Below are 11,100 nucleotides of genomic sequence, written 5' to 3'. Positions count from 1 at the left end.
ATTTTCTTGCATCTATTCTCCAAGTCCCAATTCCCACAGGAAAACAAGGGACTGGGACATGTCTGCACATCGTGTGTTTGCATCACCGCTGAGGAATACCAAGCTAAAATGAACCCAATTTTTATAATGAGCTTCTAGCAAACTTGCTAACACTTTGTCCCAGAGGGAGACATTATCTTTATTTTATGGACAGTGAATAAATCTTCCATTTTATCAGGAGGGAGACAGTATCTCAATATTCCAAGGATGTTCACTCTAAAACATCCTTGAAAAGATAGTCTGGAAGAAAACAGTCAGTGCCTCTGCTCATGGGACATGCAGAAACATGAGAGCTCTCTGGAGAATTGTCTCCCAAAACTAATGTTTCACTGTGTATCTAATACTTTTATAAACATCTTCTTTCCATTAACTGATTTTATCCTCAGAACTACAAGAAGGGGCTCTCATCCTAATTTTCATGAAGAAGAAAATTAAGCACAGAGAGGTAAGTGATTATCAACTGGTATTTGGTTGTCTGGCTTAGAAGCCATATTCTTAAACCCTATGTTATTTATATCTATATCTATAGATAGATATATATAAAGAGAGCATCATGGGATACTCAGTTCTTCCACATTTTTGATGTGATAGATGTGAATAACAGGAAAAAAAATTCAGGATATCCATGTGCCCTAAAGAATTGGCCTATTACAAAATGCAATATGGAAAATAACAAGAAAATATTGGGAGTTTGGATCGAAGCACAGGAAAGTAGTCATTTAAATGAATAGTACCTAAAAAAGAAGAAGAAAAGAAAATAGACAGAGACCAATTAAAGTTTCCACTATTTGCCAATTCCTACTAAGGAAATTGTAGGAGCTATAGAAAGACAATGTGGGATTCCCCTGTCTCTCAGTGGTAAAGAATCCACCTGTGATGCAAGAGACACAGGAGATACGGGTTCAATCCCTGGGTCTGGTAGATCCCCTGGAGCAGGGTATGGCAACCCACTCTAGTATTCTTGCCTGGAGAATCCCATGGACAGAGGAACCTGGCCGGCTGCAGTCCATAGAGTCACAAAGAGTCAGACACGACTGAAGACTGAGCGTGTGTGCATGCATAGAAAGAGAATGAGGTATGGCGGTGGACTTGTTTGGATTATTCTACATTCGTATTCAAATTAAATGTTTAATTAATTGCACCACTATTTATAGAAGGACTTCCATATTCTAAACCAGTTCTTTTGCTGTGTTTTAATTGTTCAACAAAAATTCACTTAGTTACCAGTGGTAGCCAGTGTTCTAGGCATTGGCATGTACAGTGGTGAATAAGATTGTCTTTGCAATTGTTGAGTTTATGTTTTAGTGGGGAAGAATGGCAAACAGACAATCAGATGTGGGCTATAAATAATGAAAACAGTATGAAGAAAAGTACAGCAGGATAATGGAAAAAACAATGAGTAAATGTATTTTAAATAGAGTGTTCATGTAAAGCTCAAATGAGAATGTGTTTTTTCACAAATGTTCTAGATAAAATGTCTTTCTAATGTACATAACTAATGAATTGGCTTAGTAATACTGAGAAGTACCTATCTAGGTGGACCATACAACCATTTTCTACAACATTGTGTTGGTGTGTCATCTCTTACTTTTTAAAACTTTTTATTTTATATTAGTGTATAGCCAATTAACAATGTTGGGATAGCTTCAGGCACACAGCATAGAAACTCAGCCACACATATACATGTATCCATTCTACCCCCAAATCCTCTCCCATCCAGGGTGCCACATAACATTGAGCAGAGTTCCCTGTGCTGTATACTAGGATCTTATTGGTTATTTATTTTAAATATAGCAGGGTGTACAGTTGATCCCAAATTCCCTAACAAGAATACAGATTAATCAGGGTGAAAATTAGTAGTCATGAGAGGAAATTGTGGTTTTAACTAGAAATCACAATTTTTCCAGATTGATTAATCTTTGGTTGCCTGGTTTTGTTTTGTTCCAAACCACAGATCCCACTCACGCATCTTCTAATTTACCTTGTCATTGAAATCAACTCTTTATAGCTCTTCCTGTTGTGTATGGTCAAAAATGAATGTTTCTTTATCGATAAGGTAGTCTGCGTGCTCTGGGAAATATTGCTCCCCAATATCCATACAATCTTCAGGAAACTTCTTAGCTTTTATTAAGTGATCCAAGATTAAATGATCCAAAATAATAAATACACTGTATGGTGCCCAGACATGTATTTCTTGTATGTATATATACGCACATATATATTGGAGTAGAAAATGGCAACCCATTCCATTATTCTTGCCTGGAAAATTCCATGGACAGAGGAGCCTGGTGCACTACAGTCCATGAGGTCACAGAGTTGGACACGACTGAGCACGCATGCACACACATGGAAGCACATGTTTGTGTATATACATTGATATGTGTGTTTATGTATGTATTTATGTGTGTGTGTGTGTATACACACATATATGCTTGTGTGCATACTTATGTGTGGTCAGTCATGTCCAACTCTGTGACATATATATATATATAACTTTCTCTGTGTGTGTGTGTATATATATCCCAGCAGCCACCTTTGGAAGGGAATTTGAATTCACTTTCAATTAGGTTCTCAAAATAGATGAGATTACAGAAAGACATCAGGAGTCCTCAAAGGACATTATGTTTATTTTGAGAGAATAGGCCAGGTTGATTAAGAGGGCTAAATTTAAGAGGAACAAAACAAGTATGGATTATCTCTTGGACACAGTCACTATATATAGAGAAGTGACTCTATTTAAAAAAGTCATAAAATAAAAAGATTTATTTTTCAAATAATTCCTTAACATGATTATATAGACTTGTTTGTTTATGTCTAATTGGCTCTTAGGTCAGGAACTTAATTTTGTTTCTTACTGTCTTTCTGGTATCTAGCAAAACAGGGCACAATGTAGATATTGAATAAATATTTTCTGAATAAGTGATTTATTTCTGTAAACTTTTGATATTCATGTATTCAAATCAGTTTTTTAAAATTTAAATTTATTTATTTTAATTAGAGCCTAATTACTTTACAATATTGTATTGGTTTTGCCATACATCAGTTTTTAAACATAATATTCTAATTTGTTCTCTAACTTTTTAAAAACTTTAAGGTTTATTTTATTTATTTTTGGCTTTGCTGCATCTTCATTGCTATATGGACTTTTCTCTAGTTGTGGTGAAAGGGGGCTACAATCTAGTGGCAGTGTGTGGGTATTGTGGTGGCTTCTCTTGTGGAGCATGGGGTCTAGGGTGCACGGGCTTTAGTAGTTGTGGTCTGTGGTCTCAGTAATTGCAGCTCCTGGGTTCTAGAGCACAGACTCAGTTGTGCACAGGCTTAATTGCTCCACAGCACATGGAATCTTACCTCATCAGGGATCGAACCCGTGTCTCCTGCATTGGCTGGCAGATTCTTTTTCAGTGAGCCACCAGGGAAGCCCCTGTTCTCTAACTTTGTAAAAATGATGTGGAAATAAAAATTGCAAAGCTATATATAAAAAAAAAAAAAAAATGCTAGCCCGCTTGTGCTTGTAACTATCTTCTTTGTTCACATGGCCTGGAATTCCAAAAGAAAGAAAGAGGTGGAGGAGGGAGGGAGGGAGGGAAGGGAGAAGGGGAGGGGGATGGCGGAAAGACAGAAGGAAAGAAGGAAGATAGAAAACACAGCCTAAAGCAGTAAGATTAGCTCAGCCACAGAGGCACAAGCTTTAAAAACTAAGAAAAATAAGATCAAAACGAAATGATTGCTGGTACAACTTTGAAATTGGAAAATATATCACAAAATGGCATTATGAAATAATAGCTGAGAAAAAAGAGGAGATAAACTGCATTTTTCTTTTTCCTGATGCTGTTTTGTGGAATCACCTACTTTTCTTTTTTCTATTACTCTCCAGGGTTCTTGTCAGATTCTGAAAAGTTAGCCACCATTACTTTAATGGTCTATATACAAAGAATGCTGGTCATAATATTGACTTTGGAAACCAAACAAAATTGGCTTTGAATCCTGACACTGACACCTTCTGGCTGGTGATCTTGAATGAGAAACTTACCTAACCTCTTCAAACCTCATATTCCATAGTATTAAAATAAGTATAGCAATAGCTAACTCAGATTGTTGCTATGAATACTACCGTGATAAATCATATAATGGTTAGCTGATGACTACCTCATTAGTGATCAACAGCTGGTATTTGATATTGTTGTAAGTAATGTTCTAAACAGATACACAATGAAACTTGATTCTAGAATGAATAGAATGGTTCTTTTTCATTGGTGTTAATAAATAACACTGAAAGACCTCTGGGCCCTATGGGAACAATAGTTTAAGGAACATTAATACGCAAGCACCTCTGTCACCACTGTCCAGCCTTATTAATTTGATTGTGAGTTAGCATCAAATCCTAAGAATTATCAAATTTGGAAAGGAATTCATGCTCTGTGCACTTACTATGTATCAAGTACAATTCAAACTATATGACAAGTGTATCTCATTTAATTTATTTCTCATACTGATCCATTTGCCCTGTTTTTCACAGGAGAAAGAATATGACTTGGAGTGATAAATTAGCTTGTCAATGATCATACATATAGTTAATAGAGAATTTGGGATTTGAAACTAGAGCCATCTAGCTAAAAAATGTATTATCTTCCTACTCTGACATGCTGACTTATCTATGCCTTGGATTCACTGGAGTTTGCTCTAATTCTGAAACATCTGTCTCAGGTATGAGAAATCAAGTGGAACTGATTGTATAATGTCCAGAAAGCAGCAAATATGTAGGGTGAAATGCAGATTTGGTCCAAATTCCCAAAGTATTTGTCTTTTTACTCAAGTAAATTTATTTTTAATGTCTTATTTTAAGATCATGCATTTATTTTCATTGGCTTCCCAGGTGACTCAATAGTAAAGAATCTATCTGCCAAGTGGGAAATGCAGGCTTGATTCCTGGTTGGGAAGATCCCCTGGAGAAGATAATGACAACCCACTCCAGTATTCTTGCCTGGGAAATTCCATGGACAGAGGAGGCTTGTGAGCTACAGTCCATGGAGTTGAAAAAGAATCAGACATGACTCAGCGACTAAACACCAACAATTTATTTTTGTAATAAAGCCTTGTAATTTTTTCTCTATAGAGGAACACCAAAGAGTCATTGTATTTTGCAAGTTAAGAAGGTTGTCTATCAGGCATTGACTAGTGGACTGGGAGTACTATGATAGCCCAAAAGTTAAAGAACTATCCTTGCAGGGTTCTGCTTCCCTGATTGCTCATTTGGTAAAGCCTGCAATGTAGGAGATCCTGGTTTGATTCCTGGGTGGGAAAGATCCACTGGAGAAGGTATAGGCTACCCACTCCAGTATTCTTGGGCTTCCCTTTTGGATCAGCTGGTGAAGAATCTGCCTACAATGCGGGAGACCTGGGTTTCATCCCTGAGTTGGGAAAATCCTCTGGAGAAGGGGAAGGCTACCCATTCAAGTATTCTGGCCTGGAGAATTCCATGGACTGTATAGTCCATGGGATCACCAAAAGTTGGACACAACAGAGTGACTTTCATTACTCAAAGCAATGGTCTTTCAAACTCACCCTTTAAATTGATGCACATTTATGACATTATGACTTAAACAATCTAGGCAGCTTAAGGATGTGATGAATTTCTTAATTATGGATTAGGGTACCTCACAGAACTCAAGCATAGGAATGAAACCAGCCGTCAACCAGAGGGACTCAATAGGAATATAAGAAGTACTCAGGAGTCCCCTCACTTTTACCTCTGGTTCTGTGGTATTGTGGAATAAATAATTTTCTCCATTTCCCCGTTCACTTTGTGAAACATGGGGGTGTAAAGCACATACATGTATATGTTACCTTTTGGAACATATAAACCTCTAGCCACTCACTCAGTGTCTCTGAATCCTAACTGAAAATTACAGGAGAGGAGAATCTGAGTAATCACCTTTAGCTGTGGGCCTTATGTGGGGTGAAGAATGCTCTCGTGGAAGCGAGATGACTTCTATGGAAATCGGCTATCTAACGTCTCTACAACATATGTGTATATCGAATGTTCTACTTATAATTTCACACACCTCACTATCCGTTCATAGACTTGAGTTAAAATATAAAAGCATAAAACTTGTTTTAGGCAGCAAAGTCTTCTCCCAGTCCTATCTATCTCCCTGCCCTCAGTGGGTGTGTGCATATGTAGTGTGCGTGTTAATGGTACTGAAAGTGTTTTGCCTCTATTTGCAAAAGTGGAGTATGTTGCTTTAAAAAACAGCAGGGCCATTTTCTGTATGTAAACACAGTCAATTTACTGAAGTAAAGAAAACTTAGGCCAGACAAGGGAAAGAAAAGGCAAAGAGTATGTCCAGGAAGATATATTGTGTGTAATCACTTGAGCTTTTGTGGCATGGAGGCTCAGTAAACAATAATGCTGTAACAATATTTGCACCCTGTGCAATTCCACACTAGTTCCATTGTGCCTTTGCCTTTGCTGTGGTCAGCACATATCTGCCTTTGCAATGTGAAATCAGAGGTGCCAGCTGTAGTGAGAGGGAGATTGTGGTATAGCTGTCTCTCCACTAGGAACCAAGCAGTGATTCTACACTTTTATGTATGCTTGCTGACAGGCATTTATGATAATAACTTGCAAGGTTTGCTGACCCTGGTTTGACTCAATGTGTTTATTTATGATTTATCCATTCCCATTAGACTGCTTGTTTACGGATGCAAATATCATTGTTAAAGAGAATGCTAAAATTTATTTTTTAAATAACATCTAGCAAATGCTAAATATTGTTGATAAGCTTTTATTTTCCTATGTAGTGATTCTGTGAACCTTAAAATATAGCTATCAACTTGGCATAAAGCAAGTATTTTTTGTGCAAATAACCAACATATCACACTTTTTAATAGTATGCCTATCATTATAGCAAATAATTTTATAGGGCAAATTCTTTGAATTTAAGTGACTAATTTTACTCATCCATAGATTCATAACAATAAAGTTTATATATATGTAGCTTATAGCTTTATAAACAAAATGAGGTTTCTAGTTTCTTTATCTTTGTTCTAAAGAAATTTATGTACATATTTTAATGAGGATTTATATAATTTATGGTAGAAATTAAGAACAATTTAATGGCTAGGGTTTAGACTTTCACTATTACCTCTATTTCTTCCGATAAGATGTTTAAATTCTTTTGCATCAGTTTATCCAGTAGTAAAATGGCAAATAGAGGTTTTTGAAAACGTAAAGTGTTCAGCATATAGCTGACAAAATTAATATATATATTTTGTGTATTTATTAGCATTAATAGTGGTTAAATGATAATGGAAAATTAAAGATAGTATTAAATAATAACTAGTGATAAATTAATAGTACTACACTAATTAACTGTACAAAAAAGCAATGATGCATTCTAAAAAGAAAGGGACACTATTTCACTGATCAGTCGCTCAGTCGTGTCCGACTCTTTGCGACCCCATGAATCGCAGCACGCCAGGCCTCCCTGTCCATCACCAACTCCCAGAGTTCACTTAGACTCATGTCCATCGAGTCAGTGATGCCATCCAGCCATCTCATCCTCTGTTGTCCCCTTCTCCTCCTGCCCCCAATCCCTCCCAGCATCAGAGTCTTTTCCAATGAGTCAACTCTTCGCATGAGGTGACCAAAGTACTGGAGTTTCAGCTTTAGCATCATTCCTTCCAAAGAAATCCCAGGACTGATCTCCTTCAGAATGGACTGGTTGGATCTCCTTGCAGTCCAAGGGACTCTCAAGAGTCTTCTCCAACACCACAGTTCAAAAGCATCAATTCTTCGGCGCTCAGCCTTCTTCACAGCCCAACTCTCACATCCATACATGACCACTAGAAAAACCATAGCCTTGACTAGATGGACCTTTGTTGGCAAAGTAATGTCTCTGCTTTTGAATATGCTATCTAGGTTGGTCATAACTTTCCTTCCAAGGAGAAAGCGTCTTTTAATTTCATGGCTGCAGTCACCATCTGCAGTGATTTTGGAGCCCCCCAAAATAAAGTCTGACACTGTTTCCCCATCTATTTCCCATGAAGTGATGGGACTGGATGCCATGATCTTCGTTTTCTGAATGTTGAGCTTTAAGCCAACTTTTTCACTCTCCTCTTTCACTTTCATCAAGAGGCTTTTGAGTTCCTCTTCACTTTCTGCCATAAGGGTGGTGTCATCTGAATATCTGAGGTTATTGATATTTCTTCCGGCAATCTTGATTTCAGTTTGTGTTTATTCCAGTCCAGCGTTTCTCATGATGTACTCTGCATATAACTTAAATAAACAGGGTGACAATATACAGCTTTGATGAACTCCTTTTCCTATTTGGAACCAGTTTGTTGTTCCATGCCCAGTTCTAACTGTTGCTTCCTGACCTGCATACAAATTTCTCAAGAGGCAAATCAGGTGGTCTGGTATTCCCATCTCTTTCAGAATTTTCCACAGTTTATTGTGATCCACACAGTCAAAGGCTTTGGCATAGTCAATAAAGCAGAAATAGATGTTTTTCTGGAACTCTCTTGCTTTTTCTATGATCCAGCGGATGTTGGCAATTTGATCTCTGGTTCTAAAATCAGTAAATATAGTCATTTCTAAATATATCTTATTACTCACCTCCCATCACAAAATTAACCTGATTATTTTACTGATGCAATGGATATAACTAGAATATGAGATAAGAACATTTATCTTTTATAGATTGGGGCTTCCTGGGTAGCTCAGCTGGTAAAGAATCCACCTGTAATACAGGAAACCCAAGTTTGGTTCCTGGATTGAGAAGTTCCCCTGGAGAAGGGATAGGCTACCCATCCCAGTGTTCTTGGACTTTATTGGAGGCTCAGATGGTAAAGAATCCACCTGCAATGTGGAAGACCTGGGTTCAGTCCCCGAGTTGGGAAGATCCCCTAGAGGAGGATCCAGTCCCCAGGTTGGGAAGATGCCCTGGAGGAGGATACTTGGTTTCAATCCCTGGGTTGGGAAGATACCCTGGAGTAAGGCATGGCAACCTACACCAGTATTCTTGCCTGTTATCAATATTCTTGTCAATTCTTGCCAATGACAGAGGAGCCTGGTGGACTACAGTCCATGAGGTCACAAAGAGTTGGACACAACTGAGCCACTAAACACATCTTTTGTTTTTAGAAATTCTAGTAAGTTGAATAAACAAGCAAACAAAGGAAAAAAATCACCTTTATAACACAGTATTTTTATCCTAAGGACTTAATAAAGTTAACGTGGAGAATAGCAAGAAATAAATTTTGTCTTATATAAACTTAGAGATTTCTGAAACTAATATTTTAAACTATAAATAAGATAATATATTTTTTATTGATTTTTATACCTGGAAGATATCTGAAAGTAATCTTTAAAAATTCTGTTTTATAAAACTATTGGAATCATAAAGAGAAAAGAGAATGTCAAATTCTAAAGCAAAGATGAAAATGTGCTCTGATTATTCTCCATTTTTTAATGAAAGGAGTATTGGCACCAACATGAACTAGAAATAAGTAAGGTTTAATGAAATGAAGATAAGTGATTTACCTGATAAAGAGTTCAAAATAATAGTTATAAAGATGCTTACTGAGGTCTGGAGAAAAATTCATAAACAGAGTGAGAATTTTAGAAAAGAGAAAAGATAAGAAAGTAACAAACAAATCACACAGCTGAAGAACTCAGTGATTAAACTCAAATATTCAGTAAAGTGGTTCAAGGAAACTAGATGAAGTAGAAGAAAGAATCAGTGAACTCAAAGACAGGGCAGTGGCATCCATCCATCAGAGAAACAACAACAACAACAGTGAAAAGGAGTGAAAGGAGCCTATGGGCAAATATTAACAGAACTGAAGTGAGAAACATATAACAATAAATAATGCAGGGAAAGTCAATAACCCACTTTTAACAATGTATATGTCATCCAAAAAAAGAATATCAGTAAGGAAACATTGGACTTAAATTGCATGTTAGACCAGATGGACATAACAGATATTTATAGAATATTTTATCCAGTGGCAGCCATTAAATTAAAAGTCACTTTCTCCTTGGAAGGAAAGCTATGACAAACCTAGATAGCATATTAAAAAGCAGAGACATCACTTTGCTGACAAAGGTCTGTACAGTCAAAGCTATGATTTTTCCAGTCGTCATGTATGGATGTGAGAATTGGACCATAAAATTGGCTGAGTGCTAAATAAAGAACTAATGTTTTCAAACTGTGGTGCTGGAGAAGACTCTTGAGAGTCCATTGGACTGCAAGGAAATCAAACAGTCAGTTCTGAAGGAACTCAACCATAAGTATTCATTGAAAGGACTGGTGCTGAAGCTGAAGCTCCAATTCTTTGGCCACCTGATATGAAGAGCCAACTCATTGAAAAAGACCCTGATGCTGGGAAAGATTGAAGGCACAAAGAGATGGTGGGGCGTGGGGCGGTGTGGGATGGGGCAGAGAATGAGATGGTTAGATAGACTCACTGATGCAATGGACATGAATTTGAGTGATCTCCAGCAGAGAGTGGAGGGCAGAGGCACCTGGCATACTGCAGTCCATGGGCTGCAAAGAGTCAGACACAACATAGAAACTGAACAACAGCACATTCTTCTCAAGCACATAGGAAACATTTTCCACCATTAAACACATTAGGCCACAAAACAAATCTGAATAAATTTAAAAACATAAAAATTATGTTAAGCATTTTTTCTGATATCACAATGGTATGAAACTAGAAATCAGTTATAAGATGAAAACTGAAAAATTCATAGATATATGGAGGTAAACAACATATTTTGAACATAGTACTGAGCAAATACTGGGTAAAAAAGCAACCAAAAGAGATTTTTTTTTTTTTAATCTGAAAGCAAATGAAACTAGAAATGCAACATACCAAATCTCATGAGTTATAGAAAAAGGAGTTCATGGGAATAAATGTCTTAATTAAGGAAAAAGAAAAGAAAGATCTCAAATAAATGACCTAACCTGACACCTCAAGGAACTGGAGAAAGAAGAACAAAGCCCAAATCTAGGAAAAGAAAGAAAATATCAAAGAGACTAAAATGACAATAGA

General features: G+C 36.9%; 1 long non-coding RNA gene across 1 annotated transcript; it reads left to right on the top strand.

Annotated features, from left to right (window-relative positions):
* Positions 1 to 340: 340 nt before the first annotated feature.
* LOC132345006 (uncharacterized) lies at positions 341 to 5,149 on the top strand. Its single transcript, XR_009494104.1, has 2 exons — positions 341 to 484; positions 4,913 to 5,149. It is a non-coding gene; the product is annotated as an uncharacterized lncRNA (long non-coding RNA).
* Positions 5,150 to 11,100: the final 5,951 nt, after the last annotated feature.

Source organism: Bos taurus, chromosome 3 (assembly GCF_002263795.3).
Source record: "Bos taurus isolate L1 Dominette 01449 registration number 42190680 breed Hereford chromosome 3, ARS-UCD2.0, whole genome shotgun sequence".
Lineage (NCBI taxonomy): Eukaryota > Metazoa > Chordata > Mammalia > Artiodactyla > Bovidae > Bos > Bos taurus.
The sequence above is the reverse complement of the archived record's forward strand: the minus strand, read 5'-3'. Positions and strand labels throughout refer to the sequence as shown.